A 27,778-nucleotide genomic window follows, 5' to 3' on the forward strand; every position below is an offset into this window, starting at 1 on the left:
TCAGGAGTGGAGATGCGAACACTGAGGCGGCAGGTGGCGAGGCGGCAGGTACGTTTTAATTTACATTTATTTATTATTGCCCACCCAGGGCTTTAAGTGGGAGGAAAAAACTAAGGGGTCTCCCAAAGGGGGGTGGTCAATGTAATTAAGGGCGTGGCTTAAAAACACGTAAGCTAAAAATCTGTGTTTAGCATAGTGTGCTGCCCGACTTGTATTTTGCTGTTTCTGTCATTGTGTCCAGATATATGATACAAGTCACATCATACCTACGTGTCAGGACTATTGGCTTTGTCAGTGGTTGTTAGTTGCATAAGATAAATAAGCAGCAACTATAGCTTGTATATAATATTGAAAAAGTGACACCACGACAATGTTGCTGCTCCTGAGTTTCAAAAACAGAAGGGAAATCCATAGAGAAAAAGACTCTCTTTAAAGGATTTCCCTTTCTCTACAAGGCTCACCACGCTAGGCGCGCAACACCCATTGAACTCAAAGGGCATCAGGCCCGTCCCCCCCCCCCGAACCCCCCCCCCCGTGTGTGGCAGCCCGGGATGAGACCGCTTCCCGGGCAGGCACAAAGCCGCGCCCGAGCACTTCACAGGTCTTTAAAAAGACCATTTGCATATTAATGAGGCCTCGCTGTTGTTTCACCCCTTCTAAGAGCCCATGCAGCTCCACTCTGCCTAGATTGAGCCCCCCCACCCCCGAAATCAGCGCCACTCTGCCTACTGTTTAAAGATTCAGCCCCCCCCCCCCGAAATTTTTGGTTAGCCCCCCCCCCCGGAATTTGGCTCTAGTTGCGCCTCTGCACCACGCGCACATCGAAGTGCTGCTGTCACTGCAGTCCTGAAAAAAAAACGGGCCGCCTGTGCCAGGACACAAAAGAGAGCCCGATAGAGACCCGTTTCCAGGCCCCCTTAAAAAAACTGCCGGTGCTCAGACCCGGTGAGACCCGGCCCACTTAAAGCCCTGTGCCCACCACTTTTCCCTCCTTCCCATTGTCTTTGTGTGATTTGGCATCAAACCCGCCTCATCACAATAGAAATATGCAACAAACCACCCACTAATAATGTTATTTACCAAACTGAGCTTTGTACAGCGTTTTATATTCGAAATGCTCCGTTTCTAATAAATATTAAACAGCTGCAAATAGTAAATATTTATCCCAAAACAAAACACCATAGCTGAGAGTGTATCACAACATTTTCGAGTGTTTTTATGACGTTCTTCGGTTACTAACGATACTAAAAAAAGAAATGGGCGGAAGAGGTCGGGAGGTTATTCTGAAAGCACGCTGGGATGCACCGTCAATGGAAAGCAATTACATTGAGTAGAAACGCGCCTCATTTGAGATCATTGAATTATTAATGTATGATTCCACTAACGCATAAACTTAATTTAATTATTGTTCAACCTTCTCCCTGAGGCCATTTGCAGCTATTACCCGAGAGAGAGAGCAATGCATTTACGATGAATAAAAGATTTCTATCTAGGCATGTTTGTTGTTTCCATGAGTGACATGTGCATCATTTCTATTCCGCGCACACATTCTGACGTGTCAGATCGTGATTAACCTTTTACACGTGGTTGGTATACTCTGTGAAGCGTCTTTACCACTGTCTTCAAGGACGACCTCACGCCACGAGGTTGTTAGACGTCTCTGCGTCACACATAGTGGTGTCAGTGCCCAAACCGGTCTTTCATGATGTTACCGAGAGCGTGCCAACAGCTCCGACCGGAAGCGGTGGAGTCCCTGCTCCCTGAGTGGAACCTATATTTCTTGTATAATAGGAACTGTAACATTGATCAACATTTTAGAGGTTTATATAATGAAGTAATAGGCAAAATACATGAAATATATATGCCATCAATAAAATTAGCAGCGAAGTACATATATCATAAGTTCAAAGAACTTGCAAAAGTTCTATGGAAAATATTGCATAGATTCCCCTTTTAAGACTGGGTAATTGGGGGTGCCATGCACAGAGAAAAAGTGCATCCTTTTATAGGACTATAGACAAAGGTTTTCAAACATTACTACACAAGTACATGGTTTTCAGGATATGCACCAATGAAGAACGAGCAGATAGAAACATTTTACTATAGTATATATCTGTAGATTCTCTCAAAATACTATTGCACTGAGTTCAGTCAATATGACAGTTTTATTCAACCACTATAATTAACACATTATATAAGCATTAGCCAGGGATAGTTAGGCTGTCCTTCATTAGGCACAACGTGGTGAGAAGCCTCCGGGAATGCTCACAGTCTTTTAGTGCAAGTCTTACAATTCTTCATTTAGAGTTGAGAAACAGCAATACTAATCATCACGGGGGTGCTACGACATCGTTTCAAGATGGGGTAAAACACAAACACAGGTAATATTAGCGCAAGCTCAGTTTCTAATACATTTAAAGCTAAAGGAAAGGAAAAACAGCTCCCACGATGGCATAATGCAGATTGATGCAACCTTCACCCCCAGAATGGGACGAGCCCCCTGAGCTTCCCATATCTCACAGATAGTCCTTGGCCTTGGATTGAATGAGCCCCACTGAATGGTTGGAGGTCCCCTGCACCTCAGAGGGTGCAGGAGCCTACGTTGCACCCTTGGAACTAGCAAAGTATATTGAGCGAGAAAGTCACCTGATCTATATCATTGAGAAATGCGACTACTTTCCGAAATGAAAGAATACATGCGTATTTAAAAAAAAACATATTTAATGCATAATATACATCAATCAAAAGCTTGGCATAACACTTTGATGAGGTTATACCATTGCAGAAATAAAGAAGTGCAGTATACCCCAAATCTAAATTAGGCAGGTGCATTAAAATTAGAGATACAATGGGTGCGAGTACAAGCATGATGTATTAAACATTTTCAGCACTTTGTGTGTTTACTTGGCACCAGAATTGGCTCATTGTAATGAATGATGATGTATTAACACATTACTGCTTGACACAAAGAGCTTCAGTGTCTCACGAGGGGTGGTAAGCCCTATATAAATACATATTACATTTACATTCACATTACTCACACTCAGTGGGATAGAAATGGTCTGGGCTAAACCATTTTTGTTAGAAATAGGGTTACTGGTTGGCAAAGGCAAGCCCCCTGTCCAAGAAGGAACCACAATCCTCGTCTGGGTTATTCGCAACACACCCTAAATGATCCTTTGCTCACCCTCTGGTAGCTTGGCATAGAGCAGTCAGGCTTAACTTAAGAGCTAATGTACAAGTATTTGTGCAACACTTTAAACAATGACACAGTGAAATTATCACAAAAGCACTCCATGCCAGGTCAGAAAAATAGAACTTAGTTTTATAAATAAAACAAGACCTAAATGACAAAAATCCAACAGGTAGAAGTCAAGATATGACATTTTAAAGAATAAATGTAAAATAGCGCTTAGAAGCAATAAGGACTTAAATGGTTATCGAGTCACGCAGGACTGGGGTGAAGTCAAACGTTCAGGGCCAACCACACTGGAGAATGGGCCAGATACAGGAGCCCACTTGGGCATGCTGCACTGATGCACCTTGATCCGGGATGCGTTGTCATTGGCAAAGATGCGAGGTGCAGCAGAAGCGATGAGTCTGTGTCGAGCCACGCAGTGATTGAGATGAGTCTATTTTCTCCACGCAACTGCAGCGATGCATTGGTTCCAAGAGCTTTGCGATGATTCTGAATGTGATAGATGGCTGCTGCTCCTGCAGTAGGCGTTGCATTGATTCCAAAGGCGATGCGCTCGTTCCGAAGCCGATGTGTCGGGTCTGCTCTACGCAATGACGAGTATGTGCTGGTTCCGACTTATGCAGAGGTGAAAATGCACTGGTTCCAATGAGGATGCATGGGTTCTGGAAATAGAAGCACTTTAGGCCTCACTTCTAAGGGTCCAGGCCTGGGATAGCAACATTTGGCAGATCAGAGAGACAGCTTGCAGAGTGCAGATGCAGATAGTTGAAGCCTTTGATACTGAATCTTAGAACAGGAGGCAAGCCAGCAAGCCCTTGGAGTCACTCTGGCTTCAAGTGACACAGGTCCAGTCCTTCTCAACCTGGCAGGAGAACAGCAGGCAGCTCAGCAGTTATGAGCACAGAAAGGCAAGAGTCCAGCAAAGCAGCAATCCCGCAGATTGGCAGTCCTTTCAGCAGCACTTCCTCCTGGCAGAGTGGTCACAGGTCCAGAAGTGTGGTGAAGTTATGGTGTCAAAGGTCCAGTACTTATACCCAGTTGTGTCTTTGAAGTTGGGGGGACTTCAAAGAATGTTTTGAAGTGCACAGAGGTCTCCCTTCCTGACCTGGCTCCAGACTCAATACAGGGGGTATGCAGCCCTTCGTGTGTGGGTAGGTCACAGCCAGTTTAAACAGGCTGTGTTCAGCTCCTCCCTCCCATCTTCCAGGAAGGCCCATCAAGACACACCTCAGCTCCCTTTTTGAGTGGCTGTCTAAAGGGAATTCACAAATCCTAGCTGCCACCCAACCCAGATTGAATAGAGACAGGCAACAACCACTGAATGGCAAAAGTAAGTAAATGCCAACTTTCTAAAAGTGGCATTGGCTAAATTGTCATTTAATATCCAACTTCACCATAAGTTGCGATTTTAAATTAGGAGTCCAGTGAAACCAAACTTGAAAAGTCCATCTCCTCACAATTGGAAATTATACTTAAAATAGGTAATAAGGTAATCCCACTGTTATGCAATGGATGAGATAGACCATCCAGTAGTGAAAAACAAATTGGGAGTTTTTCACTACCAGGACATGTAAAACTTAAAAGGTAATGTCCTGCCTTTTAAATACATTGCACCCTGCCCTGTGGGTTAGACAAGGTCTGCCTTAGGGGTGACTTGTATGTATAAAAATGGAAAGTTTAGACCTGGAAAAGGGTTAGCTTTCCAGGTCAAAGTAGCAATGTGAAACTGCACATACAGGCTCTGCAATAGCAAGCCAAAGCCATGGTTAGAGAGCTACTTAAGCAGGTGGCGCAATGACTGCTGCAGGACCACTAGCAGAACAAAGAGCAAATACCTCTTGGACCATAAATGCTAAAATCTATTTTGCAACCCCAGATTGTCTTTTATCTGCAGGAAAAAATTGTTTAGTTAAGTACATTTAGTATGTTTTAATTCTCTATACCACATTTAAGAGCCATCAATTTATAACAACTGTTTACGAACACCAAAAATCTCAGTGAAATTTTACCATTACCGTGTTTTTACTTTTGATATCGTTATCACAACGTCAACACAATTATACATCCATTAACAATTCATTTTTTTACATGACAAAGTGTGAACAAATCTATATACAGTGATAAAAAGACAAATCATACGTTACATTAAATTCAATCATCTTGTTCCCAATCACTTAATCAGTCCTACTATATTTACAAGGTGTTGGGTCTCATTAATTTCTGCGACCTCAATACAAAATGAATTCCAGGTCCAAAGGGAGAACCTGTCAAGATCTTTTGTTTTTTTTTTAAACTTTATTTTTCAGTTTTTTTAACAATACAATACAATACCATCTCACAGTAGGTCTTGTAATCCACTTCCCACATGGGTATTCAGTTCCTTATATATCACAACGTATCTGACCTTGTATGCCAAACCTTCATACTGCTATCAATGGAGATGTCCAAACAAGCGCCAACGTTAATGTCCCAGACTTATTTGCAGCATAGTCCAACGGTGCATGCTCCTCGTTTATGCATTCATTTCTTACACCTCTGCCTCCATCTGTGAAGGGCATGCGCTTTCGGAGTTTTGGGCCAGGAGGTAGGCCTGCAGTGGACCCCAAATATCTTTAGGTTGAGAGGCGTGCGGCAGCAGCTCTGCATACGTGGTGGACTGCTCTTGACAATATAATAAATCTGCCAACCATTCCTTAAAATTCGGCGCGCGACCCCTCCCCCATCTACATGCTACTCTCCGCTTTGCTAATAATAGAGATATTGATATGTATTTTCTGTGTTTAAAGGGTATCTGTTTGGTGTATCCTAAGAGCGCAATAAGCGGGTCTCTGTTTACGCTGATAGCTACCATTTTCTCTAGTGCCATGAGCACTTGGCCCCCGTAGTCTTGCACTTGTGCGCATTCCCATGCCAAATGTAGGAACCCTGCCCCTGGCTGCCCACACCTTTCACACCAATCACTGCTCGCTAACTTAAATCTAAATTTCTTCACTGGTGTGTAATATAACCGGTGCAAGTGTTAATAATGTATTATTCGCAGTCTACAGTTTGCCGATATCTGTGCCGTTTGAAGGCAACAATATCTCCACTGTTCATCCGTGATGTCCTGTCCTATATCCTCCTCCCAATGGTGCCTGGCCGAGGTAGACAGCTCCTCTCCGTGTGCGTGCACTCTGCTGTATAACCCAGATACAAGATGTTTCCCATCCTTGGAGTCCAACATCTGATGCAATGGCTCCAGATACTCTGGCTCCTGCGGGAAGTCCGGAACCTGTCAAGATCTTAACCATGTAAGCTGTCTCAATCCAGCTTATCTCAGAGTCATTTCAGTCTTTGAACAATTTTGAACATGGGGTCTCTTGGCCTGAGTGAGGGGGGTGCCGACGCGTTTCGACCTTTGTGTGGGGACCAAGAGGATTTTCAGAAGGTCTTCCTCAGGGCTGGGAAATTCAGTGTAGGACTCTGTTGGGGGGAGGGAGAGGGGTGGTTAGCTTGGCAATAAGTGGGGGATTTTTGATATAGCACAGTTTGGTCACATATGTATAAGCCAATTATAAAGGTTACCCATTCTTTGTGCATGTCATCAGTTGAAATGAACTGTTTTTCTGCTGTTTGGCGTGTGGCGTCTCTATTGGTTCTTGTAGCTTCTTTTCAGAATTATGTGCAAATTTCTGAAAAACATTAAGGGGAAAAATCGTGGAAGGAGTCATTTCAGGAGTTTAAGGGCGTTTCATCACTTCGACATGTGGCTGTTAACCAACAGATGGAAATTGGGCTCATGCAGGTAGAAAAACTGGGGGTGCCTGTGGTCTTTTCTCACGTGCATTTACCAACATTGTTAGTGTGGCTGGGATATCACCCGTTACAGTCTGGTGCTCAGTTGTGAAATGGTTCATGCTGAATTAATCGATCTAGGTCCGTTTTGCGTGCTTGATTGTGCACAAGCATTTCAGTTGTTCCAGCAGGGGCTTATGTGAATTGCTAAATTCTTAGATGCCGCATGTGGTATGTTACCTTTAGATTCCAGAGTCTGAGTTCGGTGGAAGCTTTGGTTCGTCTCCGCGTCTACTTCGTCGGTATGTCGGGTAGCGTTGTTAGTTGGGCGCCGGGTTCTGGATAACAATCTCCGACGCGGACGTGCTCTGACGTCATCACGTCTATACAAGGGGGCATCTCAGTTGTCTAATCCTTTTGCCTGACTTCCGGGATCCAAAGTATGACTTCCTAATTTGACACTACAGTTATTGATTCGGTGTTTGTTGTTGTGACAACACAGACGCTACGTAGAAGCATTTAGGAGTGCACATGTGTTAATTATTGTTGCAATTTTCAAATTCGGTGCATGAAACGTGCCGCTCTGGACTTAGGGGCTGATTGTTTCTATTTTTTTAAGGTACCAAGTACAATCACTTTTTGTCTACGAAACAGTCCTATTTTAATTAAAATCGGAGGATGGAACTCGCACCATTGAAGCAGTGGTTAAAAAGGTTGGCATGCATACGTGGTGTCCAACGTCTTTGGCTGCCTGTATCGGTTGTCCCCATCTGGCTGACCTCCTGTCTGTATCTATTGGCTTAGTGTGAGTCATGCTTGTGCATGAATTGGAAGAGTGAGAGCTTCTGTTTCTTCGTGGTGCACAAAGGAGTAGGTGTACCAGAGCACTTTTTGAGAAAAGGAAACTGTTATTGAGTTCATCGCGTGACTAGGTGTATTCGCTCATGGAGCTTTGAAGGTGGTTGAGTTGTTTAACAGCAATGCATGATTTCCGTCATTTCGTTCAGCCCATGATCAGTTGTCCCCAGCTTCAAAATTAGTTTTGCTTCAAAACAGGCCAATGGTCTATCTATGTCTTTGCCCTTGACATGTTTCAAGATTGTCCACTGTATCTCATTCGGGCCATGATCCTTCTGAATGAAATGTTCAACCATTGGTGCATTCAGAACTTTACATTTTATTCGGGATTTGTGCTGTGTTATCCGTTTCTTTACTTGTTGTGTTGTTTTGCCAACAGGGGCACATAATGCAATATATAACGTTTGTCGTGTTGCAGTTGGTGAACTCATTGTGGCGAATACTTTTGTTCCCATAGTTGAAAAGGCTACCGTCTATAGTGCTGGGGCACAAGTTTCAGTTCCCGCATTTATGATATCCTGTTACTGGTGGGAGGGCCAACATTGTCTGGAGCGTGGGCCGCTGTCTTTTAATCTGTGTGTTTGCCTGTACTAAGTGATCTCTAATGCTCTTGTTTTTCTTCAAAGCAAAGACTGGAAGATCTTTGAAAATTTCCATTCCTCTTACTGTACTCCAGTTCTTTTTTACGATTTTCTTTATCTCATTTGTCATTGTTGAGAATGTTGTCACGCATACCAGAGGTGTTTCTTTTGATCTTTCTTTGGGAGTTAGAAGTACCTCCCTCGGCGTGTACCAGGCCCTTTTCATTGCCCGTTTAGTTAACTTTCGTGGGTAGTTTCTCTCAACTAATTTTTCAAGTAATTTTTTGCATTTTCAAAGTAGTCATCTTTTTTTTAACAATTTCGCCTAATCCTCAAGAATTGGCTGAAGGGCAGATTCTCTTTCAGATTGCATTGGTGGAAACTGGAAAAGTGTAGGAGTGAATTCCTATCTGTTTCCTTAGTATAGAGTGTAGTATAGATGGTGCCTTCATCATGTCGTATCATAAGGTCAAGGAAATTGATTTTTTCATTACTTGCGTTCACAGTGAACTGGATATTGGGGTTCCTCTGATTTAACCATTCTTTAAACTCTTCAAGTGTTTCTAGTTGGCCCCTCCATAGCATCACCACATCGTCTATGAACCTGCGCCACATAATTATGTGGCCGTCATATGGATTATGATTGTATATCCATTGGTCTTCATTGAGTGCCATGAACATGACTGCCATTTCTGGGGCGAATGGACACCCCATCGCAGTTCCTTTGATATGTAGGTATTGTTCGTCATTGAATTGGAAGAAATTGAACTTCAAACAGATTGCTGCCATTTCCACCAGGTACTCGGTTGGGATATTATGTGGTCTTGTCCGTTTTTCTAAAAAGTAGTGTAGGGCTTCCAGGCCAGCTTCTTGCGGGATATTGGTGTAAAGGCTTACAATATCTAGGGTGACCAAAAGTTAATTTTTTTCATCAAATGGGTGCCCTTCAAGGATGTAGACTGCCTGCATGGTGTTCCGGAGGTAGCTGATGGTGGTGCTAACCAGTGGTTTTAGAAAAACTTCACTGTATTTTGCCGGTCTTTCTAGTAGAGAGCTCACTCCCGAAATTATCGGTCTGCCAGGAGAGTTTTTTGGATCTTTATGTGTCTTTGGGAGGACATACAAGAGTGGAGTCCGTGGATTCTCATTAAGTAGATAACTCCTTTTTTGGAAAACCATCCTTTGTCTTCTCCCGTTTGGATTTGTTGCTGTAATTTGTTTTTTACCATTTGTGAGGTCCTGTTCCAATTTGCGGTAGTGATCTTTATTGGCAAGTTGTCTGCTGATTTCAGCTTCGTATTTTGCTCTCTCCATTAGGACAATTGCCCCACCCTTGTCGGCGGGCTTGATTATCATGTCTTGGTTGTTCGTCAGCTTTTCAAGTGCTGTTTTCTCATTCCTGGTCATGTTCCATTTTTATGTATTTGTGTTTATTGTCTAGAAGGTCTAACTCTCTCATCAAATTTTTTTCAAAGCAGAGTAGCTCAATTGGGGGTACTACCTTCGTCTGGCTTATATCTGGCGGACTGACCGAGATGAAGGAAAGTCCTTTGGTTAACACTTGGATTTCTTCTGGCGAGAGCTCGTATTTTGTTATGTTGTGAATCGGACTTTGTGCAATTTTTACCACCTGTAGGTGTTCCTCCATGTAGTTCTCCCCCCCTGATACTGATTGGGATTGGGGTTGGTATTGAACCATTGTCGGGCTCTGTTTCGTACCCCTGGGCGGCCGTTGCCTCTTTCTAAAAAAGGAGGTGATCCCTGATAGAAGTGTATTTGTTGTTTGCCCCTTAAACTTGTTGTTGGTTCAGCGTCACTAGAGCTGTCTGAATAGGAAGAGGCGTCAGAGAAGGTCGTGAATTGTCTTTTGCTTCGTCCGCCGTAGGTTCTCAGGATCCTGGTATTAGCCGGTTGTTTGTAGTACTCTTTATCGAGGTAGGGATAGGTTCTTAGCTCACTGAAGTTTGTTATATCTTTTTGTAACTTCGCTCTTTTGAAATGTTCAGTATTCTTTTTGAAGATTGTGTTTTCTTTTTCAAGTTTTGTCAATGAGGCCTTTGCGTTATCGACTGTGTCATTCAACAGGAAGGCTTCTTCAAGCACTTTGATTTGTTCCAATTCTTCTTGGCTCATGCGTTCAGCTGTTTTGATGGGGAGAAATATCTAGTCTCTGGAGCACTTTGTTCCAATGTGGCTGAAGTCACCCAGATACAGTGGTTGGTCCACAAATATCACTGGGACATTTTTGACCTGGAGACCTATGGGGATAGTTCCTGCTCTTAAATGTTCCAATAATACTTCCCCGTGCAGGGCAGTGCGGATTTGTTTTTTCTTTAATCTTGTGATCTTTTCCAATTCCGATTGCTGTCTTGGATTAGTTGATGTGTTTTCTGGATTTAAATTAGACGGCCTTGTCAGCAACTCCTCAAATTCTTCCTCCCTATAACTTAAAGTTTTTGGTTCTGACATGTGTGTTTTTTTCTGAAACAGTAAAGAGTGTGTGAGTATATGGATGGATGGACCTTCGGTGAGTATTGGTCCTAAATATTCAAGATAGTGGTGAGGCTCAAATGTACGATTTTCTTTATCTCATTTGTCATTGTTGAGAATGTTGTCACGCCACCACTAGAAGCATTTAATTTACATGCCCAGGACACACGTAGTGCACTTTACTAGGGTCTTATAAGTAAATTAAATATGCCAATTAGGGTTCAGCCAATGTTACCATGTTTAGGGGGAAAGCACAAGCACTTTAACACTAGTCAGAATTGGTAAAGTGTGCAGAGTCCTAAAACCAGAAGAAACAAGATCATAAAATGGAGGGAGGCAGACAAAAATTTGGAGGAAGATCACACTAAGGCTGCCAGGTCTAACACTATGCATCCATAAGTTCTCTCTCAATGTATACATGCTGGTATATTCAATAAATACATTCATTACACTTCCAAAACATTATTAACTAAACAAAAGTCAAACAACTAATATATTTTAAATCTCAATAGTGCTATCTAGATTTTTCAATTTTGACTATAGAAACTGTGATTCATTGAGGTGACTATGGTTGAGATAGAAATATCACCTTTCTGAAATGGCTGCAACATTTGTGTCACAGTGGTCAGGCCATAACTCTGCTGGTCCTCTAATCCATTATCTGTTTCAATTTGGAGAGGGGGTTTCAGTCTGCAGCCTAGGTCTTCTCTGCTGTGTTCTTCTGCTCCTGGAATTGACTTCCCGTATAACACCCCAGTCTTGTGCTGTAACACCCTGCAATACATGTTGTTTGTGAAATAGCGAAATTTATCATTTAGCAAATTAAGCACATTTAATTGTCAAGTGCTAACTTCAATGTTAAAATAATGTGCACAATAAACACAACATTTGTAGTGGGCAATCACAATTAACCATTATTAGCAAACACGAGTTAAGATATTATGATGAATAGAGTTAGTTTAAATGCTGACGCCATTTAAATGTTGACTTTAACCGTTAGGACCTAGATGCCTGTTTTTGCGTTTAAACTGTGGTTTTGTACGAGAGGTTTTTCTCTTTTTTCCCACTGCAGATGCTGTCATTTTCCAGAAGGTTTCTGTTAGCTAGTGAATAGGCTATTGTCATGTATTAGACAGCTCATAGTTAGGTTCTTTTTGGGATGAGAGGAGATGGCAGAAAGAGCGACTAGTGGGAAGAACTTTTTTAAAGGCTGCAAAGAGTTCTGTCGGGTTCCGACCCCTTTGCAGTCTTTAAAGTTGTATACACAGGTTCTGAGGGACTCAGGGCAACCCCATTAGATTTAATAGTGGGAAGAACTGTCTCAATTACAAGATCTGTTCAAGTAAAAATCCAATGGTACGGATGTGTAAAATACATTGTAAAGACGTGAGAAAATGGGGGGTTGGCCTGCTCACAGAATTTGCCAAAAACAAATTGGTTTACAGGAGTTGAAATGAGAAGAATGTTGCAACCAATGTTTTGTTTAATTATGTTATTGTGTGTTCCTTAGACTAGGCAGGAGACCTTGCTGCAGAACTTAGGAAGCAGATCCTAAAGATGCTTGTTGACTTTGAGCTGAGAAGACTGTTCCAGTTCTCTTCTAAACTCCACTGCTTGAGTGCTGGGGTTCATGCCTTTGTATTCCTTTTCTCTCACTAGAAACCTTCATTTGGTTTCTGAAGCTGACACCTTTACCTTACCTGCTTGGAACAATATACCTTTAACAGCCAACCCCCATTAATTTAGTTTGCGGAATTTTATTTATGGAACACACTTGGTACATATTCTACCTTTTATTTGTAATTCTCACCAATGTGCTGTTCTATCCTATTTTGAAATATCGACTTTTAGATTATTTGCATCTGTAATAATAATCATTGAAATGTGGATACTTAAACTGAACTAATGATTAGTTTAAATTAATTTGTTAATAAATCCCTTTAAACTTGTCCTAAATCTCTTAGTCAATTTCTGTGAAGCCCCAATTATACTTCACTGTTTATGGTAATTGAGGTAAATGATAGCTCCTTATGCTCTCTCCTTGCTGACTAACAAAGGTCTGTATGACCAATGGTGGGGTTTATTTGATAACAATACCGGACGTTAGATAAACAAATCCCTATTCCAGCATTAGCAACTCTAAAAATAAATAGTCAAGCTACACAGGTAACCTCAATGTAGTTACCTTATTTCAGCTAATGTTAAACTATATGCCGCAAAAATAAAAAAAAACGGATTACCGGACAGAGGACCTAACTAGGGTGATGTTTGACCCCAAATCAATTTGAATTGGAAGGTCAGGTATTTCTGACAAGAAAGAGCAAATGCTTTCTTGAGTCCCCTCACTCACCGGGGCTTTCCACTGGTGACATGCTTCATCATTGGGGTCCTCTCAATCCGCTGCGGATTGAGGCGTGCTTCGACTTGCGAAATTACGTAGGGGCACTAATAGGCGACTATGTGTGGTGCAGTGTTTAGTGGAGTGGATAGGAAATCTAAAAATACCTGGCTAGTGGGCGAAACACCTTATTCTAGCTCCTAGTCGGTATATTAAAAACAGGGGTACTAGACAACGATGTAACCATAATGAGTTAAAAGTCTCTAGTGTTGGTCAACATGTTTCGAGCCTCCCCATGGCTCCTCCTCAGGACCACACAGGGGCCAGCCCTGTGCGTTCCACTCCTAAGTGACCTAAAAGGTGAGGTAAATAAATAGTTACATGAGAAGTGATGTGTACACACCTGCTGTGTGTGCACTATAATACTTCCAATTGTAATTTAATTGATCGTAGTATTTCAAATGTGGTTCAGATTAGCCCCATGGTCAGGAGGGGTTGAGGGGCTCGTATTCATACTTTGAGTGGAGCTCGCCTCGGCAGTAGTTCACCTACTCCTACCTCTGGAGACTGCAGAATATGAGGAAGAGCCGTGGGGAGGCTGACCCATCGAGCCACCACGCTCCGCATTCGTCCACCGATTACCTGGACCCCCTGCCCTCCTGCATCGAATCTACAAATCACTTAGGGCCATATGTAGGTACCTAAATACCGGTTGGTACCGGCCGAAAATCGGTAAATATCCTGTTACCGACCGGTATTTAGGCAATTGAGATGTAGGTGGCTGGATTTCAGAATTCGGTAATTTACTGAATCGGAATTTTAAGAAATCGGTAAAATAACGATTCGGTAAATTACCGAATCCTGAAATCCTATGTAGGGGGCACTCAAGTGAGTGAATTTTTGGTTTCTGGATTCGTTATTTACCACCAACTACAAGTTGATGGTAAATAACGAATACCTTTTAAAAAGCAATTTTGTGCTTTTTTAAAAGTGCCATGTGGCAGACATACATGCCCTTAGGGCATGTATGTGCGCCACATGTGCACACATGCACGATTCAGGGGTGCAACAGGGTGTCAATGTGACACCCTGCCACCCATGAATATGCTCCCCCTATTACCGATTCGGTATAGTGGGGACCTCCAGGCCCATAGGAATGAATTGGAAGGGATGCATTATTACTGATTCGGTAAATACCGAATCAGTAATACCGAATATTACCGATTCGGTAATAATTACCGAATGTTTACCTACATTCTATTCACCGATTCATAAATACCGAATCGGTAAAATTCGGTATTTATGAATCGGTAAATAGAAATTATCTACATATGGCCCTAAAACTGCATTTTTCCGTTCCCTCTCTCCAAGTGCCCCACCATTAACACTATAATCGGGGCAGGAATTAAAGCGCCACAGTCACTGCACTACTTATCCTTACTTAAGTGGCCACTTCGACATGACCCTTGTGGTCTTCTACAACTCCGGATATACCCTTCCAGAGGCTCCATAAGTTGTCTAAACGTTAAATTGTTCAGGCCAACAGTATTACTGTCCTGATGATGATCCCAATGATTCTGTAAATAGGGATCAAAACGTCGTTGACATTTAAAAACACTGTGCACACAAGCAATTCTGTGACTATGTGTAACGGTTGTTGCTACGTATCCTGCTTGTCTTATCTTTTACATTGTAGTACAAGCAACGCTCTCTGTTTCTCCTGATTGTTCTGTTTTCTGTAAACTGTCAATTTGTCACTCTTTGTGTATCTATGTGAATTTTGGATACAGGACTGTATCCCACTGTTTATTACGTTCGTCCTTTGACAATATTGAATAATTCTTATTAAATTGTACTATCCGGCTAGATAGCAAATATATAGAATTGATTTTGTTCTATATTCATTTCTTGTCTCTTGAATTTCTCTCCAACAAGGACCACTGACACCCGCTTTTATAACATTGTCTAGGTAGAGGTGGGTGAATTAACAAACTAAAAGGGAGTGCTGAGCCAAAGCTGATCCAAAGGTCCAGTTTGGCTCTAAGAGCCATGCACGAGCAGAGCCATGAAAATGTTTCCCATGTAACAAGCATCATGTACAAAAATGAGAATCAGCATGTACAAATGTGTTAGAGCCTCTTTGAAAATTCAAAAAAGTGTATTTCTTTAACATGGGGAAGCGTTTCACCTTAGCACATCGGGTAATATCTCTGCAGTGAGAGGCATTGTCTAAAAGTGATCATCTGTAAACATGAACTGAGAACGTTTGCTGTCCTGGCGATAATGCTATTAGTGAACTATGAGGCATGTATGTAGGTTTTAATATATGTGGCACATAACCCCATTATGCACGGAGCAACATTCTAATCCATTTAATCGAATTTAAGAGTTTTATATAGAGCGCACATCCTGACCTCTTGATTTTGAAGGTGATCTCATGTGAGAAAATGAAGACTAAGAGGCTCAGTAAAATAATTATTGCCTAGGATCACACAGTTTGTTCAAGCCCGTGCTGGATTGATCTCAAGATTTCTGGTCTCACATTGTGCAATTCAGTGAATTGTGAGAATCTTTCTTTCTCCTGTTTTACACGAAAGGGTAATGCTTTGCTTTTAATTGTTGCGCATGAGCTTGGAGCATGGGAGGCAGGCAGAAAACACATGAATGTTCAGCTTGTAGTGGGCTCGCGGGTCGAAAAGGACTTTGTGCTGAGCTAGAGCCATGTGCCTGGCTCCAGCTTTTAGTGATTCTCCCACCTCCACTGCAAGGTAAGGTGCTGTGCAGAGAAAAGTATTTTTTTTTTTTGTCACCATAATCTCAAACTCCGATCTGAGGAAAGTAAGCTTGTTGTGCTACTGAACAGGTTTGGATTTAGGTTTGTTCAGCATTTTTATGTAATCTTAATTTTGAAGTCAACCACTTAACCACTGGACTTTTGTCATTATCAAAGGTTTCCCTGCTTTTCATACCATTCACCGAAACGGAGAAGCCGAGACAAGCATTTTGTTCGTTTGTTATACTCTGCATTCTAAGATTTTTAAAAACTACAATTATAGTGGTAGAAACGAAACTCCAAATCTAACCATGCCAATCACTAAATACTGTAAAACAGCCGGGATCGGCTGAAAGTGTCACAGATGGCATAGGGTCACTTTGTAGCTGTTCTGAAACTACCAGTAACCTTCGATGATCAGTCACATTTTGGACTTTATAGTTGCTTCGTTGCCCTCTCTCTGCCCATTGCTGCTTGGCATAAAAGAAAAGTTCCGGTACATGCACTTAGCATTAACCTGCATCGTCAAACATCAATGGATGCTTGCTGCATGCTCAAAGCTGACATTTCATGACATTAACACCACGAACACCACACTAAAATATCTATTTATTTCATATGTAACTTGCAGCTGCTTAATGGTGCTTTACATCACAAGGAAGTGGAACAGTGCCCCTCTTCAACTTAGATGAAAGATGACTTTTCTCCATGACACAGTTTCGCTTACTAAACAAAGACAAAGGTGTGGAGGCACGAGTCCTTGGCATTGTCTTTGGAGGGGGGAGGTAGTTGATGGGACTGGAAAGATGGATGTCTTTGCTTCTTAGATATTTTCGCACACTCTTTCTCATATGTGACCTCCTTAACTCTTGCCTTGTGGCCTTGCCTACTGAAATTACCTGTGATAAAGGGTGTGGACAGTGACATCGTTCAAACCCTTCTTTGCTGCATTTAGCCTGTCAATCAGTTTAGAACCAACCTTGTGTCTACTTATCATTCGCATGTTTAAGCTGGTTACAATCGGACTCAAAGGAGAGCCAACCTGATTGAGACCCCCTCAGGGAAAGTGAGGGAAACACTAGGAAGGCCAACACCATAGAGTGAGATGAACCCCTCGCCCCCAGAGAAGCACTGGACACCCTGCCTGAGACACCCTGTTCCAAAGAGAGACAGCCACACATTTACATCACCCACCCTTAACAGCTCCAATTGCTCACACATTCACTCACCATCTATCTTTTACAACACTCTTACTCACAGAAACACTTTCATATCTCACAGTATAACTTAGCCAGTTAACCCATTACACCGTCACTCAGTCTACCACGTACAACATCGTTCGGGCGGATTCCCAGACGTCACGACTCAGCCTCCAGCATCCTTGCACCACGACACACTCTGGGTTGAGCCTAGATGACTGTGCTGTACTGTGGCTAGCTGTGCTCTGTGGCCTTCATTTTTGAGGTATGTGGGACCCGGGAGATAATTCTGCTATAGGAACTAGTAGATTTGAATACCCAGAATATTGTTTGGCATATGATAACTCGGCCAATAATCAAGTTACATTTTCCCATGATAGACAGCTCTGCTGTCTAAAATCAATACCTGTTGCCATGTCTGTCAGGGAAATAGTATGGTGTCCAATGCCATAGTCTCACACTATCAGATCTGAGTTACCTCACATATAGTATTCACTTGTGTCTGCATGTATACCATATTTGTGCATCCACACATACCCCACAGCATACAGCTATTGGAACAAATAATTAATTCAACTATAGCCCAGACCTACTGGAATTGCCAATGTCTGTCTGTTAGTGCATCCAAGTACATCATGCACCCATTACCATAGGAAACACAGCAGACCAACTTGCTTTGACAATTCTTGTTAGCATTGTTTTTTATTCAATATCAGATAACTGAATAACAGCAAGGATAATGCGCTGAATATTTAAAATTGAAAATGTTTCAATTCTGAAAATATGAGATTTTAAAAAATGTATAAAACATAAGATTGTGTATTAAGCATTAAAAACATTCAACATGTGTATGGAAGAGGGTGCACGTCTGCGTGCCTCAATCACCCTTGTAATCCCCCGTGCATCATTTCCTCTGCAATCTTTCTCCATGTTTTAGTCACTGAAATCCTGTTTTATCCCATCTCTATTTCTAAAGTCCATCCATCTTAATGCCCAAACAGGTGCGTGGCTTTAGGGCAGGTACTTGGGATGTTACACACCTGTAATAAATGTGTTCTCTGATAAATAGTTGGGTACAGATGCTTTCAGTTGGGTATGGTGAGATGTCTGTCGGATTTCATCAGGAATTTTTACACACACAGAAAAAAAAAACACACACCTTCTCTTCCTCTCTCCTTTTGGAAATACTTCAACAATCTAGATTATTTCACAACATAATGTGTTGTCTCTCACATAGTACCCCCACCAATCCCTTTCCACTGCCCGTAAGCCCCTCTTGTGTACCCTACTTGTCATATACTGTATTTTAACATAATGTGCTATTGTGATTGTTGGAAAATCTGAAGCTCACACCCCCACTCTTACTGACCAAGCTACACTTTATCTCCTTCCCTTCATCACTGGGTTTTCCCTCACTCCTGTATGTACTTCCTTTCCCCTCCTCTACATCACTATCCACCTCCCCTCTCCTTCTTACAGATATATGTATTTTTCTTTGGTACTGGTCCTGCAGTGTTTCTCCTTCACAAACTTACCCTAGGATCAAAATTAGAACTGGTACATATGCAATTTTCTCTCTGTATGCTCTGCAGAGAGGGTATGGATTGGATGATCACGTAGTCTGAGGACATTTATGGCCCAGTTAGAGGCACTATATAATTAACAACATGAACTAAAACGTATGAACGAGAATGCCCTGCCAGACACAGTGCCACCTGACTAGTATTTCTCCCTCTGTGTTAGTCACTTATGCCTGCTTTCTTGCATATTCTTACTTACTAAAGTCCCTCTATTTGTATGTCATACTTCAGCTTTTTCCTTTTCATCACTGTCTTTTCACTCTACCCTCTAAGTACTTACTTTAATTTCGGCTGCACAACCATGCACAGAGACAGACACACACACACACATGTCTGTTAACACTGCATTTCCCCATAGTCTCAAATTTAGAACTGGCACATATGTGTGATCATCTCTCTTTGTGCTCTGCAGAGAGACCAAGGACTGAATGAGCATGTAATCTATGGACCTTTATGACCCAGTGACAGGCACTGTGAGAACACGCTCTGTCTTCTGGCCCAATTACAGATCTCTCAATCGTGCTCCATCATGAGTGGCCAGCCCAAAACTCATCCAAACACCTAAATATGATGGAGGACACATCATGCGCTATGTATGGCGCAGATGTTGCACAAGAAGCCAAAAAACAAAACCTTGGACAGTCATAGGTAATGCCAATATGTGTGTAGTTGGCTTCTAAAGTGAAAAAAGGCAACCCCCTACAAAAATTGTTTAAGGTCAGGGAACAGGGGGAAAGAGAACAGCAAACTATAATATACAGTATCCCTCTAGACCTATATTGCTTTAATTGACGTGGGTTCACATAGAGAAAACACAACAACCTATTACATGTATTGTTTTTTTATATTTTTTATTTAATTTCTTTTGTTCATTATTTTTACGTACAGGTAAAATTCATCTCTTATTTTCATAAAGAACATACAAACATTTATTCCTATTTTTATATGTACAAAAATATCTACGTTGTACCAAAATCTATAGCAGGCTTTGTATATATTTTGACTTTTGAAAAGCAAAGTTGGTGCAAAATACAAATAGATATTGTCTTAAACTAGCTTACAGTTATTGGCATTAATTCAAAAAAGGAAAGATCCCCACACCATTTACACCTCTACACACTCCTCATTCATATCACTCTCATACATAGCATACACCCTACCCACCCCAGAAACAATCAGCATGCACAGAAGAACCAAAACAGGGGTGAACTGCTCAACCCTCTGTTACTGTGCTGAACGCTGGGGTGTGTCATACACACTGGTCGACGTGCGTTTCGATGGCTTAGTCTCCTTTAGTTGCCATCTTCTTCAAGACCTGTTACTAAGCGATTAGGTAACGGGCATGGATGCTTTAGAGGAGAGCAAAGAGGGAGCACACTAGTACTGGGCACATTTGCTCACCTTGATAGGCAGATGGAGTATTCTCAGAGAAGCCTGTGATTAAAAAACCACTGTTAATAAAGTGAAAAAGGCAACCCCCTACAAAAATTGTTTAAGGTCAGGGAACAGGGGGAAAGAGAACAGCAAACTATAATATACAATATCCCTCTAGACCTATATTGCTTTAATTGACGTGGGTTCACATAGAGAAAACACAACAACCTATTACATGTATTGTTTTTTTATCTTTTTTATTTAATTTCTTTTGTTCATTATTTTTACATACAGGTAAAATTCATCTCTTATTTTCATAAAGAGTAGGATTGACAACATATTTTCTTTAAGTGGGAACATCTCATTATTTCATAGAGGCTGCCGAGGAAGATAACTTGTAGCAGTTTGATATACCACCTATGTCCTGTACAAAACTCTCCTTGACTAATAGGCAAACTTTCTTTCTTGCCATATTACCATTAGGTCCACTCGATAGAAGAGAATTAGTGATCAACAAGACGATATTCATAACGCTGTGGCCCACCAAAAGAAGGATAAAGCGAATACAAAAGAAACAGCATAAGGAAAAACTCGAGTAATATTCATATGAGTAAGTAGGTTACTTACCAAAGGCTAATTTTCCTCATACAAAAACAAAGGCCGTTACCGCATTACTATCAACAAACCATTTAAAGATAGGTGACTAGAAAATTTCCGCTTTAGCCTTACTATGCTTAAAATGCAGACCTGAGGGCGCCTTGTTGACTGTTGACTCCTGCCGCCAGCTCTACTCTCTGTGCCCTGCGCGTTGAGCGCCCTGCCTCGCTGAACTCTGTGTCCCCCGCCGCCGCAAGTTCCAACAGCGGCCGCCGAGCGGGGACAAACTACGTTACCCTGCAGCCTGTGCGGCTAGAGACCCGCCCACAACCTTTCCCGCGCCAGGAGGCGCTTCAAAAACCGGCGCTTCCTTCGCGACGCGGGACGCACGCGGGCGTCGCCGGGCTGAGCCCGGGCAGAGGGCGGGCCGTCTGTGGCCGTCCGGGGCCAGAGGAGGCCGGGCCGGGCCACCCCCCTTGGTTCCTGTAAGTAAGACACATCATAAGACTAGCTACGTACTGTGTGGCAAACACCTTTGAATCCTGTAATTTCTCTGTTCACAGTACGCGTATATTTGTGCCCTTCTACTGTTTGTGCCCATATTTAAAGCATGCCTGTAACACCGCCTATACAACCACCTAAAGGCAAGACAACACTAGCGGGAGGCCCACGGAAAGGGACACTAGACCACTTTCTGGCTAAAGCTGTCTCTAAGTTGGACAATGAAATAGCGGACACAGAACGCCGTCTGTACCGTGGTCTACCCCTTGATAAACGCTCCTCTCTGGGTACTATTCAATTGATTTCGTCTCCTACACCTGTAACACACAATCTGGTCAATACCTCTGCTTCAACTAATGACCCGGGTATTCCACTACTTCTACAGGATCTGCCGCCGACAGCAGACTCTTCAAGGGATTTAATTATCATTAATACAAGTGTGAACCCTTCTCCACATTCCGTTTCGGAAGGGGTTCTACCAAATACGCCTTCTAAAACAAAATCAAGGCCTACTAGAAAAATGAATCCCTCAAAAAATCCCAGACCTGTGGCAACCCTGAAAAGAAAGAGGGGCGGTGCAGGAGCAATAGGTAGTCGCTCTATAGCACCGAGGTTACTCCCCAGTCCTTCAAAACGTAAAGACACTGCGCTACCTACTGTGCCTGACTCCAATGACGGACTAATCCAGAGACTCGAACATCTTGTGAAATCACTTCTTCTACCTCTCTCTGAGAGAATAAAAAGGCTAAATGAACAACTAGACACCCTAACAGCCATATCTTCCTCAAATGGTTCTTTATTGAAAGATCTGGTCATTTTTCAAACAACTGATGGCCAGAGGAAACCTCCAGATATGACCCTTGGAAGAGATGTCTCATCGCCTAATGAAGCAAACACCCAGCCTCCAGCTATCTTAGCTGATTCTGAAAATGTGTCTACTTCTTTAGAAGAGAGGGAAAAAGTAGTCCCGCAAAACACACTAGAAGGGAAAAACACTAGTATTTCCAGGGCGCCAAATTCACATCAGTCTACCCACAGAATGGACGAGTATATTGACTTACCACCTGAGTCTGCCCCCTATGTTATCATACTTACGGGTGTGCCAAAATTAAGCCCAGGAAAGAAGGAGGGGTTTGTGGAACTTAAAAACAAAGTAATATATTGGCTAAGTAAGAATAGACCTCTGCCCCCAGACCTTAACGGTGAGATTTTATTTGTGCGAAGGCTGACCTGGCTTGGGTGTAGGCCTAAAGACATAGAGGGTGATATTGTGACCATAAACTTTAAAGAGCAGAAAGTAGTTACTTACATAGCGGATTGGTTTTTAGAAAGAGGAGTGGAAGGAATATCTACTCGTGTTCTGAGTTACTTCTACCCCCAATCCCTCCTCACCCTCCAAGGTAACACTTCCATCCGTAGGCCGCCCAGAAATACCAGAACAGTTCCAGCGCTCCAACACCCAAGAACTATTAATTCTGTCCTTTTGTTCCAACTTTCTAGAAATTCTAGTCGCTGGAATGCTTCTCCCTCCTTCTCACCCTTTCCAGATAGGCCTCTTCTCTATCAACACCAGCACAAATACAACTTACCCCAGTACTCAACCTGGTCTGTACCAGTCACAAACCGTTTCGAGGCACTAACAGATCTAGAAGACCCTGATTGACAGATGGAACCTAGCTTGGAATTTGATCTATGTGGAGCTCCCATCTTGCCACTTAATATCCATGCTGCCACTTCTTATCCTGGAATGGATACTGTTAATATTTGTAATATGGGAACCATATTTTGTGTGGCACCTATTGATCAGCCACAAACTAGCAGCGACAAATTACACCCTGGGACCACTCCTAATTCTCATTGCCCAACCCATCCCAGTCTCCCTCTTCCCCAAACTGCTAAAACCAGAGCAAAAAATAAAAATGCTCCTTTAATGAGGGAAATAGGGGATGCTGAAAACATCATTTCATGGAACGTTGCAGGCCTCTCAAATAAAATATCGCACCAACCTTGGCTAGATATAGTTACTTGTTATAGTTTTATCTGCCTCCAGGAAACATGGGCCACAGACGAACTCCATATTCCAGGATACCAGACCTTCCATGCCCCTGCACAAATAAGCTCACAGGGGAGAAATAAAGGAGGTTTGACTATATATGTTTCGATAACGCAGGGCATAAAGGTATTGAGACATATATTTACTGAGTATTACCAGATTTTAAATGTTAGTTGGGGGCGGGAAAAATTTCTAACCCTCATAAATTTTTATAATAATATCCCCTGCAGCAATCTAGAAAGCCAGATCGATAATCTTATGTCGAGTGTCAATGCTATCAAGACCTAGAAAAAATACGAGCTGGTGTTGATCTGGCTGGGCGATTTTAATTGCACTATTTGCCCACATGCTTCCAATGGCATTTGCGGCCTTGGTAAACATAAGGATGACAACCCAACTCATTTTGTCCATTCAAAACTGGGTGATACTCTCAATTACATGCTCTTTCATTTTAACTTGTGTTTTATCAACGAACTTTGCATCCCAAATACTCCCTTTAAACCAACTTTTCATGAGCGGGGATGCAACTCGACCATAGATTTTACCCTTATATCTCCATCCAATGAAGGATTAGTTATTGCCTGGGAAACACTTAACGTTTTTTTCAGTGATCACTACCCAATTGCCTTTAATCTTAAAATTAGAAAGACTCATGAGATCCCCGTAGATACGCCCAAATATCATCCCAACATAAACTTAGCCACAAAAAACGGCTATTCTATAAAATGGGATAGGGTTAACCACGCTGTTTTTCTACATACTCTAATGGGATTCAGCCTACCTGATATACTTGCCTGTCTGACAGAAACAGAGGAGTCATCAGTACTCTCGACTCCCTTCTTAAAAATTCAACTTGAACTTAAAAAATTACTAACTAGAGAGCATCAATCTCACACTAAAATTGGCCACGGTTGGTTCGATAAAAATTGCACCAAAGCTCTTCAAGCTTTAAAAAGGGCTTTGCATGAAACCATCAAATCACCTGCTGAGATCAGTAAAGCCAGAAAACTGTACAATTTGGCCATAAAAACAAGGAAACAGACTTTAAAGAAAGAGGCTTGGTTGACCTTAATTGAAGCCTCTAAATCCAAGGACAACATAGCTTTCTGGAAAGTGGTCAATGCTCCCTATTTACAGAAAAACCAAACAGATGTTATAGACATGGCTATTAATGGGGAAACTTGGGTAAATCACTTAAAAAACTTATATGATACAATAGAAAACCCCGACTATGGTAACTCCCTGATTGACGGGGTAATCATTCAACCATCTACATTTCTACCAAATATATTCCCAATAGGCATCTCTTTTAATTGTATGGAGATTACAAAAGCAATCAAAGATAGTCCTTCAGGCAAAGCCCCTGGCCCTGACGGTGTCCCGATTGATGTCTACAAAGCAGAAACTGATCTTTGGGCTCCCCTGTTAACAAATGTTTTAAATAATTTTAATCGACATGGGCTCCCACCATCTTGGTCTGAAGCCATAGTCGTCTCTATTTTTAAAAAAGGAGACAGAAACGTCCCCACCTGCTACCGGCCAATTTCACTCTTAGATGCCCTAATGAAGGTAGCAGCACGGGCAATTTTAAACAGAATTCAACTCTGGGCAGAGGAAAAAAAATTATTATCCCACTTGCAGTATGGTTTTAGTCCAGGAAAAGGGACCATAGAACAGAGTTTAAATTTGGCCTTAATTTTATCAAAATACACGCAAGCAAAAAAGGGAAATCTTTTCGTTACATTTGTGGACCTGAGATCCGCATTTGACTGTGTGAACCACGAGATATTATGGTCCATATTATCTGAAATGGGTTTAGATTCTAACATTCTAGTATTTATAAAAACTCTGTATAGTGACGCAGGCGCTAGAGTACGCTCCGGAAATAAAGGCGAGTGCTCTGATAAATTTCCTATCAAGAGAGGGGTACGACAGGGGTGCAGCCCCCCTCCTCTTTACCCTATACATAAACTCCATTGGCCAATATTTAATAGAATCACAGCATGATTACCCAAAAATTCTAGGAGCTCCGACCCCAATACTACTTTATGCTGATGATGCCGCCATTATGTCTCGGAACAAGATAGGCCTTCAGAGGGCTGTCTTGAAGTTTGCAACTTATATGAATGAACGAGGGTTAAAAATTAATATTTCAAAAACATACACGATGGCCTGTGGCCCGGGAACAAAGAAAGTGCCTTGCTCAATCTTTTTAGATAGCAATAGGATCGAGACCACCGACCACTTCTCCTACCTTGGAATACACTTTGACAGGAGGGGAAATTGGCATACAGCGGTAAATGCCAGAAATTTGGCCCTCACCCGAGCTATTGGCGCCCTTAAACAGTTTTCAGCTAAATTAGGTGGCAGACCAGTGAAAGAGCTGATTGTTCTATATAAGGCTAAATGCATTTCTACTGCCACCTACGGAGCCGGTCTTTGGGGTATTGAAAACGCACAACTATTACAAAAAACAGAAAATCAATTTTTGTGCTATTTATTAGGAGTTTCAAAATCAACATCGACTTATTTTATACATATCGAACTGGGTTTGCTGTACATCTTAGATATTATTAAAATTGCGCCTATACTCCTGTGGCATAAGATTTGGGTTACTCCGGAGACTCAACTAAACAGAGACTTGATTACTGACTGTCTCAACCTCGACGGATTAACCAATATCAAATGGCTCACATACGTAAGAAACATGATGATTGACCTTGGCTGCCCTGAGTTTTTCACGAGGCCTTCCACCATGGAAACGGTTTCCAGGAAGACCCTAAGAGAGTTGGCCTTAAACCATCTAACAACTAACAGATGGAACCTGGAAAAAACAAAAAATACAGTTATCAACTACCAAAAAATAACCATACAAGAAGGCCTCCAAAATTATCTGTTAACTCAGCCTACTTGTTATGCCCGAATGCTTCTGACTCGCCTCAGATTTGGAAACTTTTACCGTATGATTGCTTTCCCTCTCTGCAACTCTTGGTCAAATGAACTCCCACTCTGCCCTTGTGATGATACCTCTGCCCAATCCAACATCCATTGTGTTCTTTTTTGTAAATTCTATCAGCTGCCCAGGGGGGCATTTCTGAAACCACTCTTAAAGTCCTGGGGAATCTGTACTTGTAGACTGGCCATGTTTAGGCTATTACAGCTGGAAAATGAATGTACTATTACTGCAGTAATGAGTTTTCTAAAGCTGGCTGTTAAGTTTCGGAGCTCTATGCAAATATTTTAACATCCATTTTGTGCAATTTGACAAATTTTTCATTAACAGGGGATTGTTCTGATTGACTCTGATTATGTAAAAACAAATTATTCTTAAACTTTTTTATCTGTATATATATATGCATGTATTTTTTAATGCAAGTTTTTCGATGTACGCTTTTATGATTTTAATCTGAAAATCGAATAAAGCTTTCTTGATGATGATGATGAGGTGACTAGCAATGTCATTGACCTTTTCTGTATAAATATTTTCTTGTCATTATATGCAGATATGAGACGAACAGAGGAAGGCTGGCACCTAAAGTTGCACCCTCTCAGATAAGAGTCAGAGCACGCATTGTGTGAAAAAACAATTCGTTCAATTTCCAGATCCAAAAGTAGCTTTAAGAAGGCAAACACAGTAATAAGGTTTGTGATTGATGTATTTGTGGTTAGCGGGCGGAAAGTTAAGTGTGGCTCTCTTTATCCACACCAGTCTGTTCTGTGGTAAAGTAACTATGAGTAGTGAGACCATTGAAAACATTTTAACAAATGATCGATACAGACAAGCAGTGTGTTCTGGGTCATATAGGACTTTGGTTCCAGCACTATGACCCCCAATAACTTACCTCTCTCTAGTTCTTTTTTTCACTTGTTCCTTGATATTTCCTCACGGGGAGGTTCTCATCTGACACAATTAGAGCACCTTTTTAGTGGCACATTTGTAACTTTGATAGTATGTATATTCTAGAGTTAATTATTTGGAGACAATTTAAGAATTCTCCCGGGGGTTGCAAACAACAACATTACCATTTATGTAAAGGTTATAAAATTAATATTCCATATTCTCTTTGCAGAAATCTTATCTCCCCATCCATGCCCGTTACCTAATCGCTTAGTAACAGGTCTTGAAGAAGATGGCAACTAAAGGAGACTAAGCCATCGAAACGCGCGTCGACCAGTGTGTATGACACACCCCAGAGTTCAGCACAGTCACAGAGGGTTGAGCAGTTCACCCCTGTTTTGGTTCTTCTGTGCATGCTGATTGTTTCTGGGGTGGGTAGGGTGTATGCTATGTATGAGAGTGATATGAACGAGGAGTGTGTAGAGGTGTAAATGGTGTGGGGATCTTTCCTTTTTTGAATTAATGCCAATAACTGTAAGCTGGTATAAGACAATATCTATTTGTATTTTGCACCAACTTTGCTTTTCAAAAGTCAAAATATATACAAAGCCTGCTATAGATTT

The 27,778-nt window shown here is 41.8% G+C and overlaps 1 long non-coding RNA gene across 1 annotated transcript; it reads left to right on the forward strand.

The window, feature by feature from the left end:
- On the forward strand, positions 1-27,778 carry LOC146862710 (uncharacterized). Its single transcript, XR_014978498.1, has 3 exons — positions 1-48; positions 26,821-26,959; positions 27,388-27,778. It is a non-coding gene; the product is annotated as an uncharacterized LOC146862710 (long non-coding RNA).

This window comes from Triturus cristatus, chromosome 2_2, assembly GCF_964204655.1.
Source record: "Triturus cristatus chromosome 2_2, aTriCri1.1, whole genome shotgun sequence".
Taxonomy (NCBI): domain Eukaryota; kingdom Metazoa; phylum Chordata; class Amphibia; order Caudata; family Salamandridae; genus Triturus; species Triturus cristatus.